Here is a 23,761-nt window from a genome sequence, read left to right on the forward strand (position 1 = left end):
GCTACATATAGGTAGTGACCTATATGTAGTGCACGCGTGTAATGGTGTCCCCGCACTCTCAAAGTTCAGGGAATTGGCTCTGAACAATGTGGGGGCACCTTGGCTAGTGCCAGGGTGCCCTCACACTAAGTAACTTTGCACCTAACCTTTACCAGGTAAAGGTTAGACATATAGGTGACTTATAAGTTACTTAAGTGCAGTGTAAATTGGCTGTGAAATAACGTGGACGTTATTTCACTCAGGCTGCAGTGGCAGGCCTGTGTAAGAATTGTCAGAGCTCCCTATGGGTGGCAAAAGAAATGCTGCAGCCCATAGGGATCTCCTGGAACCCCAATACCCTGGGTACCTCAGTACCATATACTAGGGAATTATAAGGGTGTTCCAGTAAGCCAATGTAAATTGGTAAAAATGGTCACTAGCCTGTTAGTGACAATTTGGAAAGAAATGAGAGAGCATAACCACTGAGGTTCTGATTAGCAGAGCCTCAGTGAGACAGTTAGTCACTACACAGGTAACACATTCAGGCACACTTATGAGCACTGGGGCCCTGGGTTACCAGGGTCCCAGTGACACATACAACTAAAACAACATATATACAGTGAAAAATGGGGGTAACATGCCAGGCAAGATGGTACTTTCCTACACAACCCCCCCCCAAACGAAGGACAATAAGACTAGCCATGACCTGATGAGTCTTGATTGTCTAAGTGGAAATATCTGGAGAGTCCATCTGCATTGGAGTGGCTACTCCCAGGTCTATGTTCCACTGTATAGTCCATTCCCTGTAGGGATATGGACCACCTCAACAATTTAGGATTTTCACCTTTCATTTGTTTTAGCCAAAGTAGAGGTTTGTGGTCTGTCTGAACAATGAAGTGAGTGCCAAACAGGTATGGCCTCAACTTCTTCAGAGCCCAGACCACAGCAAAGGCCTCCCTCTCAATGGCAGACCAACGCTTTTCTCTAGGGGTCAACCTCCTACTAATAAAAGCAACAGGTTGATCCTGGCCCTCAGAATTAAGTTGTGATAGGACTGCCCCTACTCCTAATTCAGATGCATCAGTTTGGACATAGAATTTTTTAGAGTAACAAGGGCTTTTCAGGACAGGTGCAGAGCACATGGCCTGCTTCAGCTCCTCAAAAGCTTTCTGACAGTTTGCTGTCCATAGTACCTTTTTAGGCATCTTTTTGGAAGTGAGGTCATTAAGAGGGGCTGCAATGGAGCCATAGTTCTTAATGAACCTCCTGTAATACCCAGTGAGGCCTAGGAAGGCTCTCACCTGAGTCTGAGTGGTAGGGGGAACCCAATCAATAATTGTTTGGATTTTCCCCTGAAGTGGTGCAATCTGTTCCCCACCAACAAGGTGTCCCAGATAAACCACCTTACCCTGCCCTATCTGGCACTTTGAAGCCTTGATAGTGAGGCCTGCCTTTTGCAGGGCCTCCAAAACTTTCCATAGGTGGACCAGGTGATCATCACAGCTGGAGCTAAAGACAGCTATATCGTCCAAATATGCTGCACTGAAAGCTTCCAGCCCTTGCAGGACTGTGTTCACCAACCTCTGAAAAGTGGCAGGTGCATTTTTCAAACCAAAAGGCAGTAAACTGGTAATGTCCTCCAATGGTTGAAAATGCAGTCTTAGGTTTAGCATCTTCTGACAATTTGATCTGCCAATACCCTGCAGTCAAGTCAAAAGTGCTTAGATACTTGGCAGATGCCAGTGTATCTATGAGCTCATCTGCCCTGGGTATAGGGTGAGCATCAGTTTTGGTTACCAAGTTGAGACCTCTATAGTCTACACAAAACCGCATTTCCTTCTTTCCATCTTTGGAATGGGGTTTTGGTACCAGTACCACAGGAGAATCCCATGGACTGTCAGAGTGCTCAACCACTCCTAGTTCTAACATTTTCTGGACCTCTTGCTTTATGCAGTCCCTGACATGGTCAGGCTGCCTATAGATCTTACTTTTGACAGGCAAGCTGTCTCCAGTATCTATAGTGTGCTCACACCAAGAAGTGGTACCTGGCACAGTAGAGAACAGTTCAGAGAATTGATCTAGGAGGTTTATGCAATTGTCTTTCTGCTCAGCAGTAAGACAATCAGCCAAAACTACACCTTCCACCAGAGCATCTTGTTCTGTGGAAGAGAAGAGATCAGGTAGAGGATCACTGTCTTCTTCCTGTCCCTCATCTGTTGTCATGAGCAGGGTGAGATCAGCCCTGTCATAGTAGGGTTTCAGGCGGTTGACATGGAGCACCCTAAGGGGACTCCTGGCAGTGCCTAAGTCAACTAAATAGGTGACTTCTCCCTTCTTTTCAACATTTGTGTGGGGTCCACTCCATTTATCTTGGAGTGCTCTTGGGGCCATAGGCTCCAAGACCCACACTTTCTGCCCTGGTTGGTACTGAACCAAAACAGCCTTCTGATCATGCCATTGCTTCTGGAGCTCTTGGCTGGTCTGAAGGTTTTTACTGGCCTTTTTCATGTACTCAGCCATCCTTGATCTGAGTCCAAGTACATAATCCACAATATCCTGCTTAGGAGCTTTTAAAGGTTGTTCCCAACCCTCCTTTACAAGTGTGAGTGGACCCCTAACAGGGTGTCCAAAAAGAAGTTCAAAGGGGCTGAAGCCCACTCCTTTCTGGGGTACCTCCCTGTAGGCAAAAAGGAGGCATGGTAGAAGGATATCCCATCTCCTGCGGAGTTTTTCAGGGAGACCCATAATCATGCCTTTGAGAGTTTTATTAAATCTCTCCACCAGTCCATTTGTTTGTGGATGATAGGGTGTTGTGAACTTGTACGTTACACCACACTCCTTCCACATGGCCTTTAAGTATGCAGACATGAAATTGCTTCCCCTGTCTGATACTACTTCCTTTGGGAAGCCCACCCTGGAAAATATTCCCAGGAGGGCCTTTGCCACTGCAGGTGCTGTAGTGGTCCTTAAAGGAATAGCTTCAGGATATCTTGTGGCATGGTCCACTACCACCAAGATAAATCTATTGCCTGAAGCAGTAGGAGAGTCAAGGGGGCCAACTATGTCAACCCCTACCCTTTCAAAGGGAACCCCAACCACAGGCAGTGGGATAAGGGGTGCCTTTGGGGTGCCACCTGTCTTGCCACTGGCTTGACAAGTTTCACGGGACTTACAAAATTCCTTTGTGTCCTCAGACATTCTAGGCCAATGAAACAGGGGAACAAGCCTGTCCCAAGTTTTCATTTGTCCTAGATGCCCAGCTAAGGGAATGTCATGTGCCAGTGTTAGGAGGAACTTTCTGTACTCCTGAGGAATCACTAATCTCCTGGCAGCTCCAGGTTTAGGATCCCTATGCTCAGTGTACAAGAGGTTGTCCGCCCAGTAAACTCTGTGAGAGTCACTGACATCCCCATTAGCCTGTTTGACAGCTTGCTGTCTGAGACCCTCTAATGTGGGACAGGTTTGCTGTGCCACACTCAGCTCCTCTCTGGCAGGCCCCCCTTCACCCAAAAGCTCAGCAGTGTCTGCTTCCAGCTCCTCTGGTGTAGGTTCTGCACAGGGAGGGAATTCTTCTTCCTCAGAAGTTGAATCCACTGTAGAGGGAGGGATAGTAGGAAGTGGTTTGCTTCTACTAGCCCTAGCTTTAGGGAGCACTTGGTCCATTGTTCCAGGATCCAAGCTTCCCTGTCCTTTTTGCTTTTTGGCCTGAGCCCTTGTCAAAGCAAAAATATGCCCTGGGATGCCCAGCATTGCTGCATGGGCCTCCAACTCCACATCTGACCAAGCTGATGTCTCCAAATCATTCCCTAATAGACAGTCTACAGGTAAATCTGAAGCTACCACAACTTTCTTTGGACCAGTAACCCCCCCCCCCCCCCAGTTGAGATTTACAACAGCCATGGGGTGGCTAAGTGTGTTGTTGTGAGCATCGGTTACTTGGTACTGGTGACCAAGTAGGTGTTGTTCAGGGTGGACCAGTTTCTCTATGACCATAGTCACACTGGCACCAGTGTCCCTGTAGGCCTGAACCTCAACACCATTTATTAGGGGTAGCTGCTTGTACTTATCCATATTAAGGGGACAAGCAACTAAGGTGGCTAAATCAATAGCCCCCTCAGAGACTAACACAGCCTCTGTGGCCTCCCTAACAAGGCCAACCCCAACTAAGTTACCAATAGTGAGCCCAGCTACTCCCTTGGATTGGCTATTAGTAGGTTTGCTCCCACCACCACTGCTATTAGTAGGGACACTAGGGGTAGCAGTAGGGGTTGTAGTGGTAGGAGCATTGGTGCCTTTCTTTGGACAACTGGGATCTGTTGTCCAATGGCCTTTTATTTTACATAAATAGCACCATGGTTTCTTTTCCTTGTTCTGATTAAAAGAGGATTTGGGCCCACCACCCCCACCAGAGTGTTTTTGTGGGCCTGATGAAGACTCATTTTTAGATTTGTCCCCACCCTTGTCAGAAGACTTACCATCCTTCTTTTTGTTGCCATCTTTGTCACCCCCTGTATGAACTTTTCTGTTCACCCTTGTTCTGACCCATTTGTCTGCCTTCTTTCCCAATTCTTGGGGAGAGGTCAGATCAGAGTCCACCAAGTACTGGTGCAACAAATCAGACACACAATTATTAAGAATATGCTCTCTCAGGATCAAGTTATACAGGCTGTCATAATCAGTAACTTTACTGCCATGTAACCACCCCTCCAAGGCCTTCACTGAATGGTCAATGAAATCAACCCAGTCTTGTGAAGACTCCTTTTTGGTCTCTCTGAACTTTATCCTGTACTGTTCAGTGGTTAAGCCATAACCATCCAGGAGTGCATTCTTAAGAACTTGGAAATTATTAGCATCATTTTCTTTCACAGTAAGGAGCCTATCCCTACCTTTTCCACTAAATGATAGCCATAGGATAGCAGCCCACTGCCTTTGAGGGACATCCTGTACAACACAGGCCCTCTCAAGTGCAGCAAACCACTTGTTAATGTCATCCCCCTCCTTATAAGGGGGAACTTTCTTGTGCAGATTCCTGGAATCATGCTCTTTTGCAGGATGACTATGGGGAATACTGCTGCTGCCACCATGGGTTTCTAAACCCAACTTCTGTCTTTCCTTCTCTAGTTCAAAAGACTGTCTATCCAAATCCAGCTGTTGCTTTTTAAGCTTCAGTCTGGTTTGTTCCACCCTCAACTTATTGAGTTCCCTCTCTAACATTCTGTCATCAGGGTTGGTGGGAGGGACATTCCTAGATACAGAGGTATGATGGGAATGAACAGAAGGAGACCTGTCCCTTACAGAAGCCACCCTAACAGCTTGGCTAACAGAAACATTACTACCAGTATGGTGAGAATAAATGCTTTTGCTATGATGTGAGACAACACTATTTGTATGGTGTGGCTCATCATCATTACCAACTATGCTAGACTGTCTAGTAATGGGCAGGCTAGGAAGTTTCTTTCCTGAATCTTTTCCTGGGGGAGTCCCTGAATCAGATTGGGAACTATTAGGTACTTTTTCAACAGATGGGGCACCTATAGCCTTATCTTGTTCTCTAAGCATGTTAATTAACAGTTCCAAGGAAGGATTCTTACCTACCCTCAAACCTCTCTCTATGCAGAGACTCCTTGCTCCTTTCCAGCTAAGGTGATCATATGCAAGTTTGGACAGATCAACATTTTGGCCTGTGCCAGACATTTTTAGAGAGAGTTAAAGTGATAGAAAAAGAGAAAAAAGTTTGTCAGAGCTTTTAGAAAGAACGAGAAAAAAAACTTTTTAACTTTTTAGAACTTTTTAGAAAGTTAGAAGTACTTTTCAGCACTTAGAAAAGAGTGAAAAGAGGAAATGCAAAACTTTTTGGCAATGTGTATATACACTGACCTTGTTTTGTATATTTTTCTCTTATGAAAAGTACAATGACAAGAGTGGTAAGTAGTCTCAAAGCACTTATCCCGTCGCTGCACAACCAATGTAGGAGGCTGGACTGGCTTGTAGTGAGTACCAAGGGGTACTTGCACCTTGCACCAGGCCCAGTTATCCCTTATTAGTGTATAGGGTGTCTAGCAGCTTAGGCTGATAGATAATGGTAGCTTAGCAGAGCAGCTTAGGCTGAACTAGGAGACGTGTGAAGCTACTACAGTACCACTTAGTGTCATATGCACAATATCATAAGAAAACACAATACACAGTTATACTAAAAATAAAGGTACTTTATTTTTATGACAATATGCCAAAGTATCTTAGAGTGTACCCTCAGTGAGAGGATAGGAAATATACACAAGATATATATACACAATAGCAAAAATATGCAGTATAGTCTTAGAAAACAGTGCAAACAATGTATAGTTACAATAGGATGCAATGGGGAAACATAGGGATAGGGGCAACACAAACCATATACTCCAAAAGTGGAATGCGAACCACAAATGGACCCCAAACCTATGTGACCTTGTAGAGGGTCGCTGGGACTATTAGAAAATAGTGAGAGTTAGAAAAATAACCCTCCCCAAGACCCTGAAAAGTGAGTGCAAAGTGCACTAAAGTACCCTTAAGGACAAAGAAGTCGTGTTAGAGGAATAATGCAGGCGAGACACAAACCAACAATGCAACAACTGTGGATTTCCAATCTAGGGTACCTGTGGAACAAGGGGACCAAGTCCAAAAGTCACAAGCAAGTCGGAGATGGGCAAATGCCCAGGAAATGCCAGCTGCGGGTGCAAAGAAGCTTCTACTGGACAGAAGAAGCTGCGGTTTCTGCAGGAATGAAAAGGGCTAGAGACTTCCCCTTTGGTGGACGGATCCCTCTCGCCGTGGAGAGTCGTGCAGAAGTGTTTTCCCACCGAAAGAACGCCAACAAGCCTTGCTAGCTGCAAATCATGCGGTTAGCGTTTTTGGACGCTGCTGTGGCCTTAGAGGGACCAGGAGGTCGCAAATTGGACCAGGAGAGAGAGGGGACGTCGAGCAAGACAAGGAGCCCTCTCAGCAGCAGGTAGCGCCTGGAGAAGTGCCAGAAACAGGCACTACGAGGATGCATGAAACAGTGCTCAACCGAAGTTACACAAAGGAGTCCCACGTCGCCGGAGACCAACTGAGAAAGTCGTGCAATGCAGGTTAGAATGCCGTGGACCCAGGCTTGGCTGTGCACAAAGGATTTCCACTGGAAGTGCACAGAGGCCGGAGTAGCTGCAAAAGTCACGGTTCCCAGCAATGCAGCCCAGCGAGGTGAGGCAAGGACTTACCTCCACCAAACTTGGACTGAAGAGTCACTGGACTGTGGGGGTCACTTGGACAGAGTTGCTGGATTCGAGGGACCTCGCTCGTTGTGCTGAGAGGAGACCCAAGGGACCGGTAATGTAGCTTTTTGGTGCCTGCGGTTGCAGGGGGAAGATTCCGTCGACCCACGGGAGATTTCTTCGGAGCTTCTGGTGCAGAGAGGAGGCAGACTACCCCCACAGCATGCACAGACAGGAAAACAGTCGAGAAGGCGGCAGGATCAGCGTTACAGAGTTGCAGTAGTCGTCTTTGCTACTATGTTGCAGGTTTGCAGGCTTCCAGCGCGGTCAGCAGTCGATTCCTTATCAGAAGGTGAAGAGAGAGATGCAGAGGAACTCGGCTGAGCTCTTGCATTCGTTATCTAAAGTTTCCCCAGAGACAGAGACCCTAAATAGCCAGAAAAGAGGGTTTGGCTACCTAGGAGAGAGGATAGGCTACTAACACCTGAAGGAGCCTATCAGAAGGAGTCTCTGACGTCACCTGGTGGCACTGGCCACTCAGAGCAGTCCAGTGTGCCAGCAGCACCTCTGTTTCCAAGATGGCAGAGGTCTGGAGCACACTGGAGGAGCTCTGGACACCTCCCAGGGGAGGTGCAGGTCAGGGGAGTGGTCACTCCCCTTTCCTTTGTCCAGTTTTGCGCCAGAGCAGGGCTAAGGGGTCCCCTAAACCGGTGTAGACTGGCTTATGCAGAATTGGGCACATCTGTGCCCAACAAAGCATTTCCAGAGGCTGGGGGAGGCTACTCCTCCCCTGCCTTCACACCATTTTCCAAAGGGAGAGGGTGTCACACCCTCTCTCAGAGGAAGTTCTTTGTTCTGCCATCCTGGGCCAGGCCTGGCTGGACCCCAGGAGGGCACATGCCTGTCTGAGGGGTTGGCAGCAGCAGCAGCTGCAGTGAAACCCCAGGAAGGGCAGTTTGGCAGTACCAGGGTCTGTGCTACAGACCACTGGGATCATGGGATTGTGCCAACTATGCCAGGATGGCATAGAGGGGGCAATTCCATGATCATAGACATGTTACATGGCCATATTCGGAGTTACCATTGTGAAGCTACATATAGGTAGTGACCTATATGTAGTGCAAGCGTGTAATGGTGTCCCCGCACTCACAAAGTTCAGGGAATTGGCTCTGAACAATGTGGGGGCACCTTGGCTAGTGCCAGGGTGCCCTCACACTAAGTAACTTTGCACCTAACCTTTACCAGGTAAAGGTTAGACATATAGGTGACTTATAAGTTACTTAAGTGCAGTGTAAAATGGCTGTGAAATAACGTGGACGTTATTTCACTCAGGCTGCAGTGGCAGGCCTGTGTAAGAATTGTCAGAGCTCCCTATGGGTGGCAAAAGAAATGCTGCAGCCCATAGGGATCTCCTGGAACCCCAATACCCTGGGTACCTCAGTACCATATACTAGGGAATTATAAGGGTGTTCCAGTAAGCCAATGTAAATTGGTAAAAATGGTCACTAGCCTGTTAGTGACAATTTGGAAAGAAATGAGAGAGCATAACCACTGAGGTTCTGATTAGCAGAGCCTCAGTGAGACAGTTAGTCACTACACAGGTAACACATTCAGGCACACTTATGAGCACTGGGGCCCTGGGTTACCAGGGTCCCAGTGACACATACAACTAAAACAACATATATACAGTGAAATATGGGGGTAACATGCCAGGCAAGATGGTACTTTCCTACAAACACCCATCGTCCTCATGGTGTCCCTGAATTCCTTAGAGGCAAATGCAGGGCCCTGGTCTGAATGGAATGCTCCAAGCGCATATGTATCAATAAACATCAGAAAGTCTCTTATAACAGTTCGAGCGTCAGCTGGCCGCTGATGCCATACCCACAGGAATCTAGAACAAGAATCTACAGTGACTAAGATGTATTTGTATGTACCATCAGGTTGAAGTGGACCGCAATGGTCCAGGTACACACATTGTAGTGGCCTGCTGGACAGTAAGAGGGATGTCTGCGGTGGGCGCTTAATGTTTGAGATCTTTATTTGCTGGCAAATGTGACAACAAAGGACGTACTTTTTTATCAGTTTGTATAGACTTGGCCACCAGAAGTGTTTCTGTAAGAGTATTACTGTGGCCAAAATACCAGCATGATCAGAAGCGACACCCTCATGCACTGCTTTTATTAGATCTAATCTCCGATCTTGGTTGGGGATTGCTCGATCTCCAACCCCAGAAATTGTTGCTTTGGCAACATTCTGTGCACTGATGAGATAAGAGTATTTTGTAAAAGCTGTAGCTACTGCAGATTTGTCTGCTTCATCAGCCAAAGTGTTACTTATAACGTATACTCCTACACGTTGGTGGCCCAGTGTATGTACTACATGAACACACAGTAACTTATGCTTGAGATCAGCCACCCTCCCCCACAATGTTTTGTGTCTAACGGTGTTTGCTTTGGTGTCTCTAAACCCATTCAGCTTCCAATGATTGAGGTAATCATTGCAGGGCTGGATGCAGTAGTATGAGTCATAGACAACTAAAGTCAGTAATCCTGGCACTGTGTATTCTAGTGCTAAAATAAGGGATTTGAGTTCAGCCAGCTGAGCTGTGCAGTCCCATAGGGTCTGCGTGTAGGTATTGTGAGGGTGGAAAACTCCATCCTTCATCACTCCACTCACGGCTCCACAAGCAGCTGAATATTTATGTTTGGTTCCTACAGCTGGTTGTGCTGAACCATCAGGGTAAATGACAGTATGGTATCTGTCAAGTGGCAAAATATCTAGAGGAGCAGGGAACACCTGCTCGTAATGGAGAAATTCTTGTGTCTGAAGTTTCGGATCAAAGATGTAGTCAACATCTGTGGCAGTCAGGGATGTTGCTCACTGAATTCAGCATGGATGTAATACTTTAGCTTTAGCAATGCTTGCTTTGGTGATGGCTTCTAAGGCTGGCACCCGGGTATAGACAATGATGCGTTTCCTTAATGAGAGCTATCTGAACTGCTGTTAGAATCTTTTCTGCGGGCGCAAAACTTTGTTCTGCCTTCAAGTATAAATGTGATTTATATGCTATGGACAGTGTGTCGCCTTTGTTAAATATGGCATAAGTGAACCCAATGGCACCAGCAATAATTCTGATGACCTAATTTGTTTTGTTGTCACATGTGTGCAAGTGTTTGGCTTCTAGCATGTCCTGTTACAATTCCCTAAGGATGTGTGTGTGTTTGACTGTCCAGTGTCTGCTAGAAAAATCAGGGCATATTAACTCATAGAGTGGCTTGATACGTTGTGCATAGGCAGGAATGTAAGTTCTGCCAAAGCTGAAGAAACCAAGCAAAGACTGTAGTGTCTTGAGAGTGTTAGGTGGGTGGAGTAGAGCACATTTCTCTAGAAAGTGCGGGCCAGTCTCTTCCCATCATTTGATAGCTCGTATCCCAGGAACACTTAGGCTATTTTTGTTTTTCTAAAATTGAATTTGTAGCCAAGGGCTGCGAATCCTAAAACGATCCGATCGACCCTGGCAGGATGAATGTTGATGTCATTATATGTGAGATAGATGTCATCCACGTAGGACAATGCCTAGGGATCAATATCATGTAGTATTGGTGTTACACAGACTGAGAACAGTCCTGGGCTGTTATTGTAGCTTTGGGGCAAACGGCAACAGCATTTTTTTGAGCCAAATGAAAATGCACTCAGGTCCAGACTTTTGTGTGGTAAGTTTTGGCAGAAGAACATGTTGGAAATATCCAACATTATTTTGTATTTTTTACGCACTATATAGTTAATTAGTGCTGTGCTATGTGAATTTTGTATAGCGTATGTACGTGTATGACTGTTTAAGTGTCTGTAGTTTTGCAACGGGAATAATGGGTTATTCATTGCAGAGACACAGGGTTTAATTACTCCCTGGTACCAGAGCTGAGTGAGGATCTCCCTCACTGGAGCTTTTGCTTTGTGTTTAACAGGATATTGTGGCTGAGGTTGGGGTGTAGACCTGATAGGTATTACATGACAAGAAGAGTCCTTGTCCCAACCTACATGATTGCGGTACAACGCAGGTGCCTGCGCCAAAGCCCAATTGACAGCATAGGCTTGCTTTACCGCCTCTGGAACAAGATCAGAGAAAGAAAGCAAAATGACATCTTCCCCATGTGGGAGCTTACGCACATGCTCAGGTGGCCAGTCCCTTTCGGCCAGCAGGATATCACAACTAACTTCATCCAAAAATTTCACCCCAATGATGCGCTCTACATCTCCCTCAATTTGGATATTTAAATCATAAACCCTGTCGGGTGGGAGAACGCAGCCATCTGCAGTCTCAACCGCAATGAAATCACTAGTTGCTGTCGCATCCAGATGATCTTTCAGACTCTGGCGACATATCATGACCTCTGCTGCACTGTCTAACAGTGTCACTGCCCATGTCTTTTTCTTCAGCAATGTTCTCAAGTTCACTGGCATTTTTAATTGACAGTGCTGCCGCCTTTTTCTTTTTAAACTGTGGCATTTGTTGTGGGGACTTTTCTTCTTTTTTGTCTGAAGACTGTGGTGAGTCTCTCTTCTGTTTCACGTATTCAGGACGTCAATCAGGACTGCCCCTTCTCTTGTTATGTCAATCCGGTGCTTCCTGAAAGGAACGAGAGGGACGTGAATCAGTATATCTGTCAGGAGCTTTTATATTTTCTCTATTTCTGAGAGTATATCTCCTTTCGGAGTTCTCCAGATGTGGAGAATCAGCTCTCTGGTTTCGTCGATCTTTAAACTGTTTTTGCTTATCCCAGCGCTTCTTAGAACCCTCCTGTGCCTGTTTAGTACCTTCCTTAGGGGTGGTACTCTGTATTCCAAGCTTCTTCGGTTTGGCTCCCAAACTATCCCAACCTATACTAGTATAGGTATCGGGAATAATTTTCAGTAGCTCTTTCTCCCGGTCCAAATGTGGAATCTCTTGGAGATGCTGGCGTATAACCAGTGCTATCACTTCCTCTTAGATATTACTGAGTATCATTGAGGAGACTGCATCGAAGTTACGCATTAATTTTATCCCCAAATCCAGGGCTGGTGCAGCCCCTTGCTCATCTTGTATTTGTTTTAACGCTCTCAGTAAATTGGCAAGTGTCGGGGTACCATGTGTGGTAGTATAAATTGTAGCGAAGACATTACCCTATGTGGCGCAGGCATCCACTGAGGGAACCATGCCGAAGGGCAAGCACATTGTGAGAATTCTATGTTTCTCCTGTTGTCCCGTATAGGGAAACACAGATTCCAGCTGATTTGTTTTCTGAGCTATCCAGAACAGTATTTTCTCCTGTTCTGTGGGTATCTTACCTATGATAGTATGTAATGTTTGTGGATTCATCCCAGTAGCCAATTGGTATCCAGCAAGTGCCGGTGGTGCTGGACGTGCTGGTGTAGTGTTCAAAGTTCGTATTACGAATTGAACAAGACGTCTGTAGAGTGTTACTAGTTGAAGATATATGTTTCGCACGTCTGCTGCCTTTATGTTTTGTATACCTGGGTGAGGTGTATATGTGGAAAACATAGGCAATGTTGGTCCTTCATTACCTAGGGGACCTAATCTTACAGGTTGTATTACATGTGGTAGGGCACCTTCAAACCAGTTCTGATGCTCCTGATAAGTGAGCGGTATTTCATGGTACTGTTCTGTTTGGTACTGTATTGGTACATTTGTAATTCTGTATGTGTGGAATGTGAATGTAGTGTTGTCTTCCTTAGAAAGTGAACCCAGGAATAGAATGTTTCTATTTGGTAAGCTTCCACTATGAATGTAATATCCAAGCCCTCTTCTCTTAAGCCATACACTACTAGGTGTAGAGTTAGTGCTTGTCTAGCATTCTCAGGAATTTCTATGGCGTTAGCCATGTTGTTAGATGGTTAAGAGAGATGGAACACCAAATGAGGAGCAGAGTCCTTTTATGAGTTTGAGCTCGAACAACCTACGGCCTAATTAGGTGCTCCCTGTTCAGCTGAGGAAGATCTTCCCCAGGACCACGGACGTCTCTGTTTAATGGTACTTAAGGTACCTTTTGTCTGTGAGACAGTGATAGTCAGGGTATCCGTGAATTAGTGCCTAAACACCATCGTTGTTGGTGCCATGTCGTAGTTTGACTCTTGCTCTAGGCAAGACTGCTGGTTTAAGGATGACATTACTTATGTTTGTAGGCGACTATGCAAGTCCTACAACAAGTCACAACTGTCATCCCAACCGTCCCGGCTCACAAGCACCACCTCACCAAAAACCCAAACAGTAAAAGGTGATTTGTGGCAGCCTTTACACATGAACTCCAGAGTGTGACATCTCAGGGAGTGTTGTGGTTAAACGGAGATCACCATTTTCTCACAAAAACACCATGTCTCAATCAAACACAGGCAATGAGTAAGATGCAATAAAGTTTCCATACGTTTTATTTAGCAAAAACTGCAATCTGTGATATGTTGCATGGGCTGCAATGATTAGGATAATGAACAGTGCAAGAAACAGAATGGTAAAGACAAGAGTAATTAATACAAAGCCCCCACCATCTTGCAATGACATGAAGTGACATGAGATAGGATATATGTCCTATTACCCTAGTAATGTGAACCTAATCTCTAACCTAAAAGGGAGATAGGTGTGTTAAGCCTAATCTGCCAATGCCATGTTCATGAGAAGAGCCCCCAACCCTCGTTACCTTGGAATGAGGTCTCTAGCTCAGACTCCGTAGGGACACGAAGATTGGGTCAGCATCAAGGTGACGTGCAGCATCGATAGCAGCAATGGCATCTGGTTGGAATCACTCTGACTATCTGTTTAAGTGAGGATTATTTATACAGATCTGCTTGGACCCCTGACATAGGTCTGTTCCCAAACAATAGAAAACAAGACATGCTTGGGACGGTAAATTATATAAACAATTCCTATGAAAACGTGAAGAGGGAAAGTACCTAATGATAACACCTACCGTTTGTTTAACTTTGTTGCTTGATATTGATGCCTTAGCGCAGTGGCACTGATAACGCAAAACTAAAACATGGGGCTAACTAAAAACAAGGCAGCCATCTTAAAGGATTTAATTAAATAAATTGCTAAAACACAGCAAGCTAAGTAGGGTAAAAGTCACTAGGTGGTGTGGGCACGAGTCTGCAAGCCAAAGGATAAGATAGCTCTTGTATCCCATTAAAACAAACTAGGATTCACTACAGCATCACTCTTTTACCACACAACATGGTGAAAGAGCAACGCAAACCTTAAGTGAGATTTATGAAGCCAAGCAAGGCACCTTGCGTAGCTTGGTGTGGCTTCATAAATCTTTAGTAATGTAACGCAGTGTAAATCAGGTGGCGTATGTGTTATATACAACTCAGGGCCACAGGCTTGTGTGCACTGTGGAGGCACAGTTTAATAGGTGACAAAGGAGAAATGGTGATGCACAGCACATGATGACATATAATAGGGGAGCAAAGTGTGATACCATGAACTGTCCTGTGTTTTTCAGCAGCATATTAGATACTACAGTTGTAAAACAAGAATAGAATGCTGCTGAAGAAAAGGCCAGGACTCCCCGAAGGTGTTTCAAATGATGTTGGCCACCTTGCAGCTGCGCATGGCTAGATTAAAAAATAACAATAAAAACATACATTTGACTTTTATGACAATTTCATATATTTGGGTTTGAACTACCTAAAGTTTTCTCTCTTTTTTGTATTGTCAAAATAAATGTGCCTGTGAAGTGCACATTCCCATCATTTGTGTGGGCCCAAGATGCTTTTGGAATATGGATATCCTCTACAATTTTTACATTATATTCATTGAAGAAAATGTGGTCAGTTGTTATTGGATTTGTTTTTGTGTTGTTGTGGAATGAGTCATATTGGAAACCATACAAAAAGTTTAGGAAAAGCTAATGCATTGTTTAGTGATTGCTTATACTGGATAGTGGCCAGGTACATCATGTTATGGATCTGTGTGAAGCATTAGGTGTGTGTATGTAAGTGTATGTGTATGTAAGTGCTGTAAGTGCCCATTTCTTTGCTTAACAGGCTCCCTTACCTTCAGGTGGTGGGAATGTCTCAAGTCATGTCTGTCCATAATGTGCCCTAATTTACTTTACTGTAAGTAAATTTATTTAGGATGCTTGAGATGTCGATTGGTGCAAGTACAAAGGGGAGTCATAATAATATGAATGACATGACCGTTGATAGGGTATAGGCTTAATCAGCAACTGGGCATAGAGTCATATTGGGATCATTTGTATTAGATCACTTTAGCTTTACATGTAGAAAGATGGTCAATAGCCATGTAAAAGTATGTTTTTGGTTTCCTTTCTGTATATTCCTGATGTACCATGGCTGTTCAATTATACACTGAAAGAAAACCTGCTTATACTAAATGGAAGTGCATACATCTGCAATGTAAAGTGATGCATTACCAAATTACCCAGTTTCTAAGACAACAATCACATTATAATACACATTTAAAAGAATAATTGAAATCAGTGGAATATTTCACTAACTTAGCTATAATTGTGCGAGATTCACCTCAGCTGAAGGATAGCCTTTCTGTAAAGATTGTATATTTGTTCTGAGATATTACCACAAATTGTGAGTGTATTCATTCTCAGCTTTGATCCCAGTCCCATACCACAGAGAAAAGCTATTTACAATCTAAATGTGATCATATCATCATTAAAAAATTGAATAGCACCATGAAACAAAGAAAGAGTCACAATACCACAAGGAAGCAAGGAGGCACAGGATACAAAATTATTAGATGAAATACTGTTCGCACTTTGGAGAGAGGGCAAGAAAAACACAAGTTTAGGGTAAATTGATATGGTTGCAGGTGAGGATGTTAGAGTTACCTGGGTGCACCACCTTCAAGAGCTAGAGTGGTAAACTTCTTTTATCTGTGAAGATGGGTATGCATTTATTTGTTGAGGACATCAGACGTGACCCAAGCCTTTGCAAATAAAGATGTGAGTCAATCTCCAATGGCAGTACTGTGAGACAGGCTGTGGTTTGCTGATGGTGTCCAAAGGTGTGGTGTCAATTCAAGAGATCAGGCTGATTTGTGTTTTGTCCAGGCAATCAAGAAATTCATTTGTGAACCTCTCCATTTAGTTAAACGGATACTAGTGTCTGGGGGAGTGGGGCAATGGAATGCAGAAGAATATGTGGATTGCGAATTGCTCACAAAGTTATGTGCCAGTAGTTGGAGGAAAAGGTCAATGTGGCAGATACAAGGATGCAGTCCAGAAATTTTCCTTGAATTTGTTTGTGTTTGGAATCAGTATTGGAGAGTGAGTGTTTAAGTAAAGGGTGGCTGAAGAGAATGGATTCACTAAATCAGTCCTAAAGTCTCTAAGGACCCAATGATCGTTGGAAGGAGATTTTAAGGCTAAGTTGTCAGAGGGGTTTAAGAGCATTGATTTGGCAGCTATTGGTGACTCCACTCTAGAAGCTGACAAGGTGTTTGAAGGTGAGGGAGCTGATCCCTCCAAAGCATCGCCAACCATCGAGGACCTGCTGTCAGCACTGGCCTTCTCAGGACATCCATGGGCCAAAAAAGAGGGCATAATCAAAACTGGTGTGGCAGTGGGACCACAACTTAAATTCTCAGACACTGCTTTGGAGGCCGCTTTAGGCATTTGCTGGAAAAACCCAGTAATAACTGGATAAGATTTAAAAAGAAGATGCTAAGAACTTCGAACGCCACAAGTACATTTCCCTACTTTTGGGTTTTTGTGTGGGAAAGAAGAAATTACTCAACCAGAATGCAACTTCTTCAAAGTCATCGTATTATCTCTCACTCCCTTTTCAAGGGCTGCTCCTCCAAGCGTGATGACTGCTTGAACCAGCCAGAAAAAAGCTACTCACACGCTCAGGTGGGAGACTCAAAAAATCCTTAACAATGCCTGTTGGAAATGGCCCTTCTGCAGGGTTATCCCCAGACTTTTTGCCACACTCCTTCTCTTTTTCTGACCTCATTTTTTTGGCTGGTTTTTAGACTCTGCGCACCAGTGCTAAAGTGCATATGCTCTCTCCCTTTAAACATGGTAACATTGGATCATACCGAATTGGACTATTTACTTTACTTATAAGTCCCTAGTAATGTGTACTATATTTGCCTAGGGCCTGTAGATTAAATGCTACTAGTGGGCCTGCAGCACTGGTTGTGCCACCCACTTTAGTAGCCCCTTTACCTTGTCTCAGGCCTGCCATTGCAAGGCCTGTGTGTGCGGTTTCACTGCCACTTCGACTTGGCATTTAAAAGTACTTGTCAAACCTAAAACTCCCCTTTTCTACATATAAGTCACCCCTAATGTGTGCCCTAGGTAACCCTTAGAGCAGGGTGCTGTGTGGGTAAAAGGCAGGACATGTACCTGTGTAGTTTACATGTCCTGGTAGTGTAAAATTCCTAAATTCGTTTTTACACTACTGTGAGGCCTGCTCTCTTCATAGGCTAACATTGGGGCTGCCCTCATACATTGTTGAAGTGGTAGCTGCTGATCTCAAAGGAGTAGGAAGGTCATGTTTAGTATGGGTAGAATGGTAATACAAAATCCTGCTGACTGGTGAAGTTGGATTTAATATTACTATTTTAGAAATGCCACTTTTAAAAAGTGAGCATTTCTCTGCACTTAAATCTTTCTGTGCCTTACAATCCACGTCTGGCTGTGTTTAGTTGACAGCTCCTTTTGCATTCACTCAGACACACCCCAAACACAGGGTACTCAGCCTCACTTGCATACATCTGCATTTTGAATGGGTCTTCCTGGGATGGGAGGGTGGAGGGCCTGCTCTGACACAAAGGACTGCCACACCCCCTACTGGGACACTGGCAGACAGGATTGAACTGAAAGGGGACCTGGTGCACTTCTAAGCCACTCTTTGAAGTCTCCCCCACTTCAAAGGCACATTTGGGTATAAAACAGGGCCTCTGCCCTACCACCTCAGACACTTGCTGGAGAAGAAACCTGGACGAGAACCTGCATCCTGCCAAGAAGAACTGCCTGGCTGCTCAAAGGACTCACCTGACTGCTTTCTACAAAGGACTGCTGCCTTGCTGTTGGCCTGCGGCCTTGCTGAACTCTTGCCTTGCTGCAGAAGTGCCCTCCAAGGGCTTGGATAGAGCTTGCCTCCTGTTACCTGAAGTCTCAGGACCAAAAAGACTTCCATCTTTCAACTGGACTCCTTGTGCGCCGAAAACTTAGACGCACAGCTTGCTCCGCTGTGAAAAATTCACTGCACGCCGATCCGGAAAGACGCCGCTCGACCCCGCAAGGAAAAGATTGACGCAACGCCTGCGGTGCGACCGAAACTTCGACGCACGGCCCGCCTGGACAACGCTGCCCGACTTCCAGAGAGGAAATCGACGCGACGCCTGCCGTGAGGGAGAAAATTCCACGCACAGCCCACCGGAACGACGTGCAGCTGGATAACAAGCCCAGGATTCCACGCACAGACCCCGGGACATCTGGTAATCCCGCGACCCACAGAGGAGACTGTCCGCGCACCGGAAATCGACGCAACGTCTTCCCTGCGTGGAAAATAACGACGCAAATCCGTGTGTGAAGGGGCGAAACAGACGCACACATCATTTTTCAACGCATCTCCTCCTCTGCGGCCCTCTGCGGAGATTTTCCACTCCAAACCAGGTACTTTGTGCTTGAAAGAGACTTTGTTTGCTTTTTAAAGACTTAAGACACTTTATATCACTTTTCAGTGATATCTCTACAATTTCATATTGCATCTTTTGTCGTTTTGACCTGCAAATACCCAGATAAATATTATATATTTTTCTAAACACTGTGTGGTGTATTTTTGTGGTGCTATATTGTGTTATTTTATGATTTATTGCACAAATACTTTACACATTGCCTTCTAAGTTAAGCCTGACTGCTCAGTGCCAAGCTACCAGAGGGTGGGCACAGGATAATTTGGATTGTGTGTGACTTACCCTAGAGTGAGGGTCCTTGCTTGGACAGGGGGTAACCTGACTGCCAACCAAAGACCCCATTTCTAACAATGCCAATAAAGACACTCAGCAACTAGGTCTACAATACCATGGCCAAAAACACAAAAACACATATCTTGATCTCTTTTCAAAAACTGGCAGACAACTGGCAGCATCGCACTCAAGTCCAGGCATCAAAGTGGCCGGTGATAATAACAGTTGATGAATGAGTGTGCAGAAAGCAGGCTCCCCACCTAGAGGGACAAGCCGCAACAACCTAATGCCAGCCGAGTCCGCACCACCTATGGGGCCTGCAACCTAAGCCACAACAGCACTAGTAGACCACTGAAGCACACAGTTGCAATGCCCAAGTCACCTTCTTTGCCTGCCAGTGCTGCTGCCTGCCTCCTGCCTCCTTCCTCTAACCTTGCCAAGTAGAAGCAAGAAGATTTGGCAAAAATATATGGTCCTTTTTCATGTGGGTCCTTTCTTGAGACCTACTGTGCTTATGAACTTAAATACTGCTGGGTTGAAATTAGAGGTGGATGACCTTGACTACCTGTGAAGTGGGGGAGAAAGAGGCTGAAGAGAGTGGGAGCTAACCCTTGGTCGCAAGCTGGACCCGAGCCTAATCGGGCCACTTCCGTGACCAAGGGGCTCTACCAAGTACAACAGCACTAAGCTCCGCTCCCCCCTCTGCTGGCAATGCACCCTCACCTTCCCTTGCCTACCCAGCCCAACTCTCGCTCCTGCAAACCAGGTGGGTGACTCTACCTGCGGCAGTCACCAAGGACGTGACCATGCCCATTCAATTCTCCGGCCTTGGCACTCACTGTTACATTAGCATTTCTACCCTCCGTTGGCCTCCGCAACACCTCGCAGGCCGTCTGGGGATACAGCCGGGCAACAGTCCCCAAGTGATCTTCGGCCGGTCCCGGGCCGTGAAGGGCAAACAAGAGCACAGAGGCCTTGAGGCTCAGAGCAAGGTCGCACGGCCCAGAGCGGCACTGGGTGGAGCTGCGTCCTTGGCTCACTCACTCACCACAGACACGTCTATGCCCAACCATGTTTAACAGACTAAGGCGGTCATTATGAACATGGCGGGAAAGACCGTCGGCCGCAGTGTCGGCGGTGAACAGAATCCCGCCGTTGGTGGTGAATGGAAACCAGCCATATAATGAACGAAAAACCCAACACCGCCAAAAATCCCCAGATCACCACTCCCTGCCATGACTCTGTCGGCAGGAATCCCGGACCGCCCCACCCTGCCACTGCCAAGCACACCCACATCCCGCCCTCCAAATAATGATGCACAAATCACCTCGGCGGACAGTGGAGGCGGGACGACCATTGGTGGCTGCCACTGCCACAGGCGGCAAGTGGACTCAACAGCAAGAAGTGCACACATTGGATAGGCGTATCACCCACACACCTGACACACATCCAGAACCCCATAAAACAACATCAGACACACCCTGCAACCCCTTGCAACGAAAGCAGGACAAGAAGAGGGAGAGCACCAGAGCCAGACAGCAAACACCAGCATACAGGAGATGCACACAGACCCACAGAAGAGCACCCTTACCTGGTTCCCAGTCCCGACACCATCCACCACACTCACCATGTCCCCCCCAAAAATCCACGTTTCACCGAAAGGGAGTTAAGGGCCATGGTGGACAAAATCTTGAAGGTGGAGCCACAAATCTTCGGGCCGAGGTGCAGCACACACCCATCACCAGGAAATTGGAGCTATGGCAGACCATTGTGAACAGGGTGAATGCAGTGGGGCACCATCCATGCACCAGGGACGACATCCCGAAGAGATGGAACTACCTGTGGGGGAAGGTCCGGGGCATGGCATCCAGGCACCACATCCCAGTGCAGAAGACTGGGGGAGGACCGCCACCAATACCACCGACTACACCGACTGGGAGGAAAAGGTACTGGCCATCCTGCACCCAGAGGGACTCACTGGAGGAATGGACTTGGGTAAGTCATCCACAATTACCCCATATCCACCACAGCTGCAATGCATGCACCACCCCACCCCACCCACACCCACCTGAACCTACACCCCACCCAGCCATTACCCACTACATCCACCCCCCTGCATGACCTCAAACCCACTAACAGGCCCACATCACTCCCACTGTGCACAGCCACCCACCCCTGCACGTACCCGCAATGGAACAATACCCCCACCACAATGCAACCCCACACTGGCGCTTAATGAAATGTCAACCTCACAAAGGCACCCTGGAAGGCCACTGAAAGTAACACCAGCACAAAATAGCCCAGTCCTGTACACCTCAAACCTTCATGCGTATGTAACAGACATGTCTATGTCCCCAAACAGGCACTACCACCCATGCAACCCTAACGGATGGGACAAGGAGTGCCACTGCCCTCCAGGGAGAGAGAGGCACCTCACAAGACACTGGCGAAGGATCCCTGGACACTAATGAGCAGGCAGGCCCCTCACACAGTCCTGGACTCTCACCATGCAGCAGCCCCGCCCAGGAAACCACTGTCACCCCTACCATCCAGTCAAGACCAGCAGCCCAGGGCAGGCATACCCACACCAGTTTACCCAGGGCACAGACTAATGGAACACAGGTACAGAGGCCACAGTCTCCCACTCCCAACATGCAAGAAGGCGAGGGCCCCAGTACAAGTGGTACTGCCAGACCTGTGCAGGGGACACAGGCACAGGGGGTTAGGACAAGTGCAAGGGTCTCAGTGGGCAAGGGGGGAGGCCACAGGATGGATGCAGCAGCCCAGGACGTTATTTCAGAGGTATTGGGGGCCTGCCAACATACCCAAGACAGGTTGGCACAGATTGTGTCCACCCTGGAGCAAAGTCAGAGGATGCAGCAGGAACAACACCAACAGGCCATGGAGCAGTGGAAAGAGCATAATGCCACAATGGCCACCATAGCAGGAGCACTGCTGCAGTTGGTCAAAAACCAGCCTGACACCCACACCGGACAAGGGGCCCCCACAACAGCCCTGGACAACCAGCATCAGATGACCCAAGCAGCAGAAACATCCCAGGAACTACCTTCCCAGGAAACCCAAGGGCCAACCATGACACCGCAAGAAGCTCCACAGCAGGTGCCCAAATGTACTCTCAGGCCAAGATATGGCACTGGAAACCCAGCTAAGAACAAGGCTCCCTCCAACAATTGACTCTGCTACAAATGCAAAGCAACCATCCCACCCATTCCCCAACAACACTTAGCTGAGGGCAATTAGAAGTACTGTTCGACAAAATTTACCCATCATTACTACCAAAGAAGGCTGACACCATGTTGGTTTTGAGGACCCTCCCACCCTTACGACTCCCATCACTGTAAATAGCACAATTCACTCACTTCTACCAATAAAACACATTTCACACCTGTAACACTGTCCCCTGTCTTAAATTGTTAACAAAGTGGAGTATGGATGCAATTGGCAGAGAACAACTTTATTGTCAATTCTGTGCATTATGGTAGTCCTGTGTGCCCAAATGGTGGCAAGGAGGGAATGCATATATTTTCAGTCAGTACCATGCAGAAGTGGGCCATGTATCACCTATCATGACCAACCCCCCCCCGTATGACAGAACACACTGACAGTATTAGTCACTAACCCCAATGACAGGCGTAAGTCCTACACAGTTATTGGAAGTAGAGTGGTATTGGTTGGTTCTTGGAATTGACATCTTCCCCTTCCTCACCCTCACCATCACTCTCCTCACCTCTCTGAGGTAGCTGATCAGGACCTATAGCACCCTCCACCTCCAAGAGGGGGATAGAATGTTTCACTGCCACGTTGTGCAGCATGCAGTAGGCTACCACTATCCTACACACCTTATCAGGCCCATAGGCCAGGGAACCCCCAGAGATATGTAGACACCGGAATCTAGCCTTCAGGAGACCTATAGTTCGCTCTATTACCCTCCTAGTACGTCCATGGGCCTCATTGTAATTCCTCTCTGCATCCGTTCTGGGATTCCTCATTGGTGTCAGGAGCCAACGCAAGTTTGGATAGCCAGAATCACTTATCCTAGCAAGCGGTCCTGGGAGAGGACGGTGTAGGCGCACAGCGAGCGCCCCCTTTGAAGCATGTTTGACAATAAGGGGACACTCCCCCTCCTGGATACCAGAGGCTAGTAGCCTTTAGGAATTGGGCCCCCTCAAGGTATTTCCTTGTGTAAGGTAGGCCTTTTATTTTATTTTATTTCCTTCAATCTCCATAGTTTTGGAGCAGGTGCTCTCTCTCACTAAGTTGAGAATTAGGGATCAGAGGCCCTGACGAATGCCCTGAGACCTTCCTTGGCTCATTACAGAGGGCAGAAACATGTTGGCAACCGACTTTTAGATAGGTGACCCTGTGAGTCCTTGTTCTCACGGAGGTGTCCCATTTTTTGTTTTTAACCACACCAAACAGACACCATTATTAAAATTGTTACTTTACATAGGTGACTGGTTAGGTGTTTTTATTTATCCCCTAGGTTAGCTGGATCCCACATCTTTCCAGACCAGAATAAATTTACGCACTCCCTCCTGTTCTTTTAACAGGGAGGTCGAGTTCGCCCAGGTGGCACTGTCCT

This window comes from Pleurodeles waltl, chromosome 11 (genome assembly GCF_031143425.1).
Source record: "Pleurodeles waltl isolate 20211129_DDA chromosome 11, aPleWal1.hap1.20221129, whole genome shotgun sequence".
Lineage (NCBI taxonomy): Eukaryota > Metazoa > Chordata > Amphibia > Caudata > Salamandridae > Pleurodeles > Pleurodeles waltl.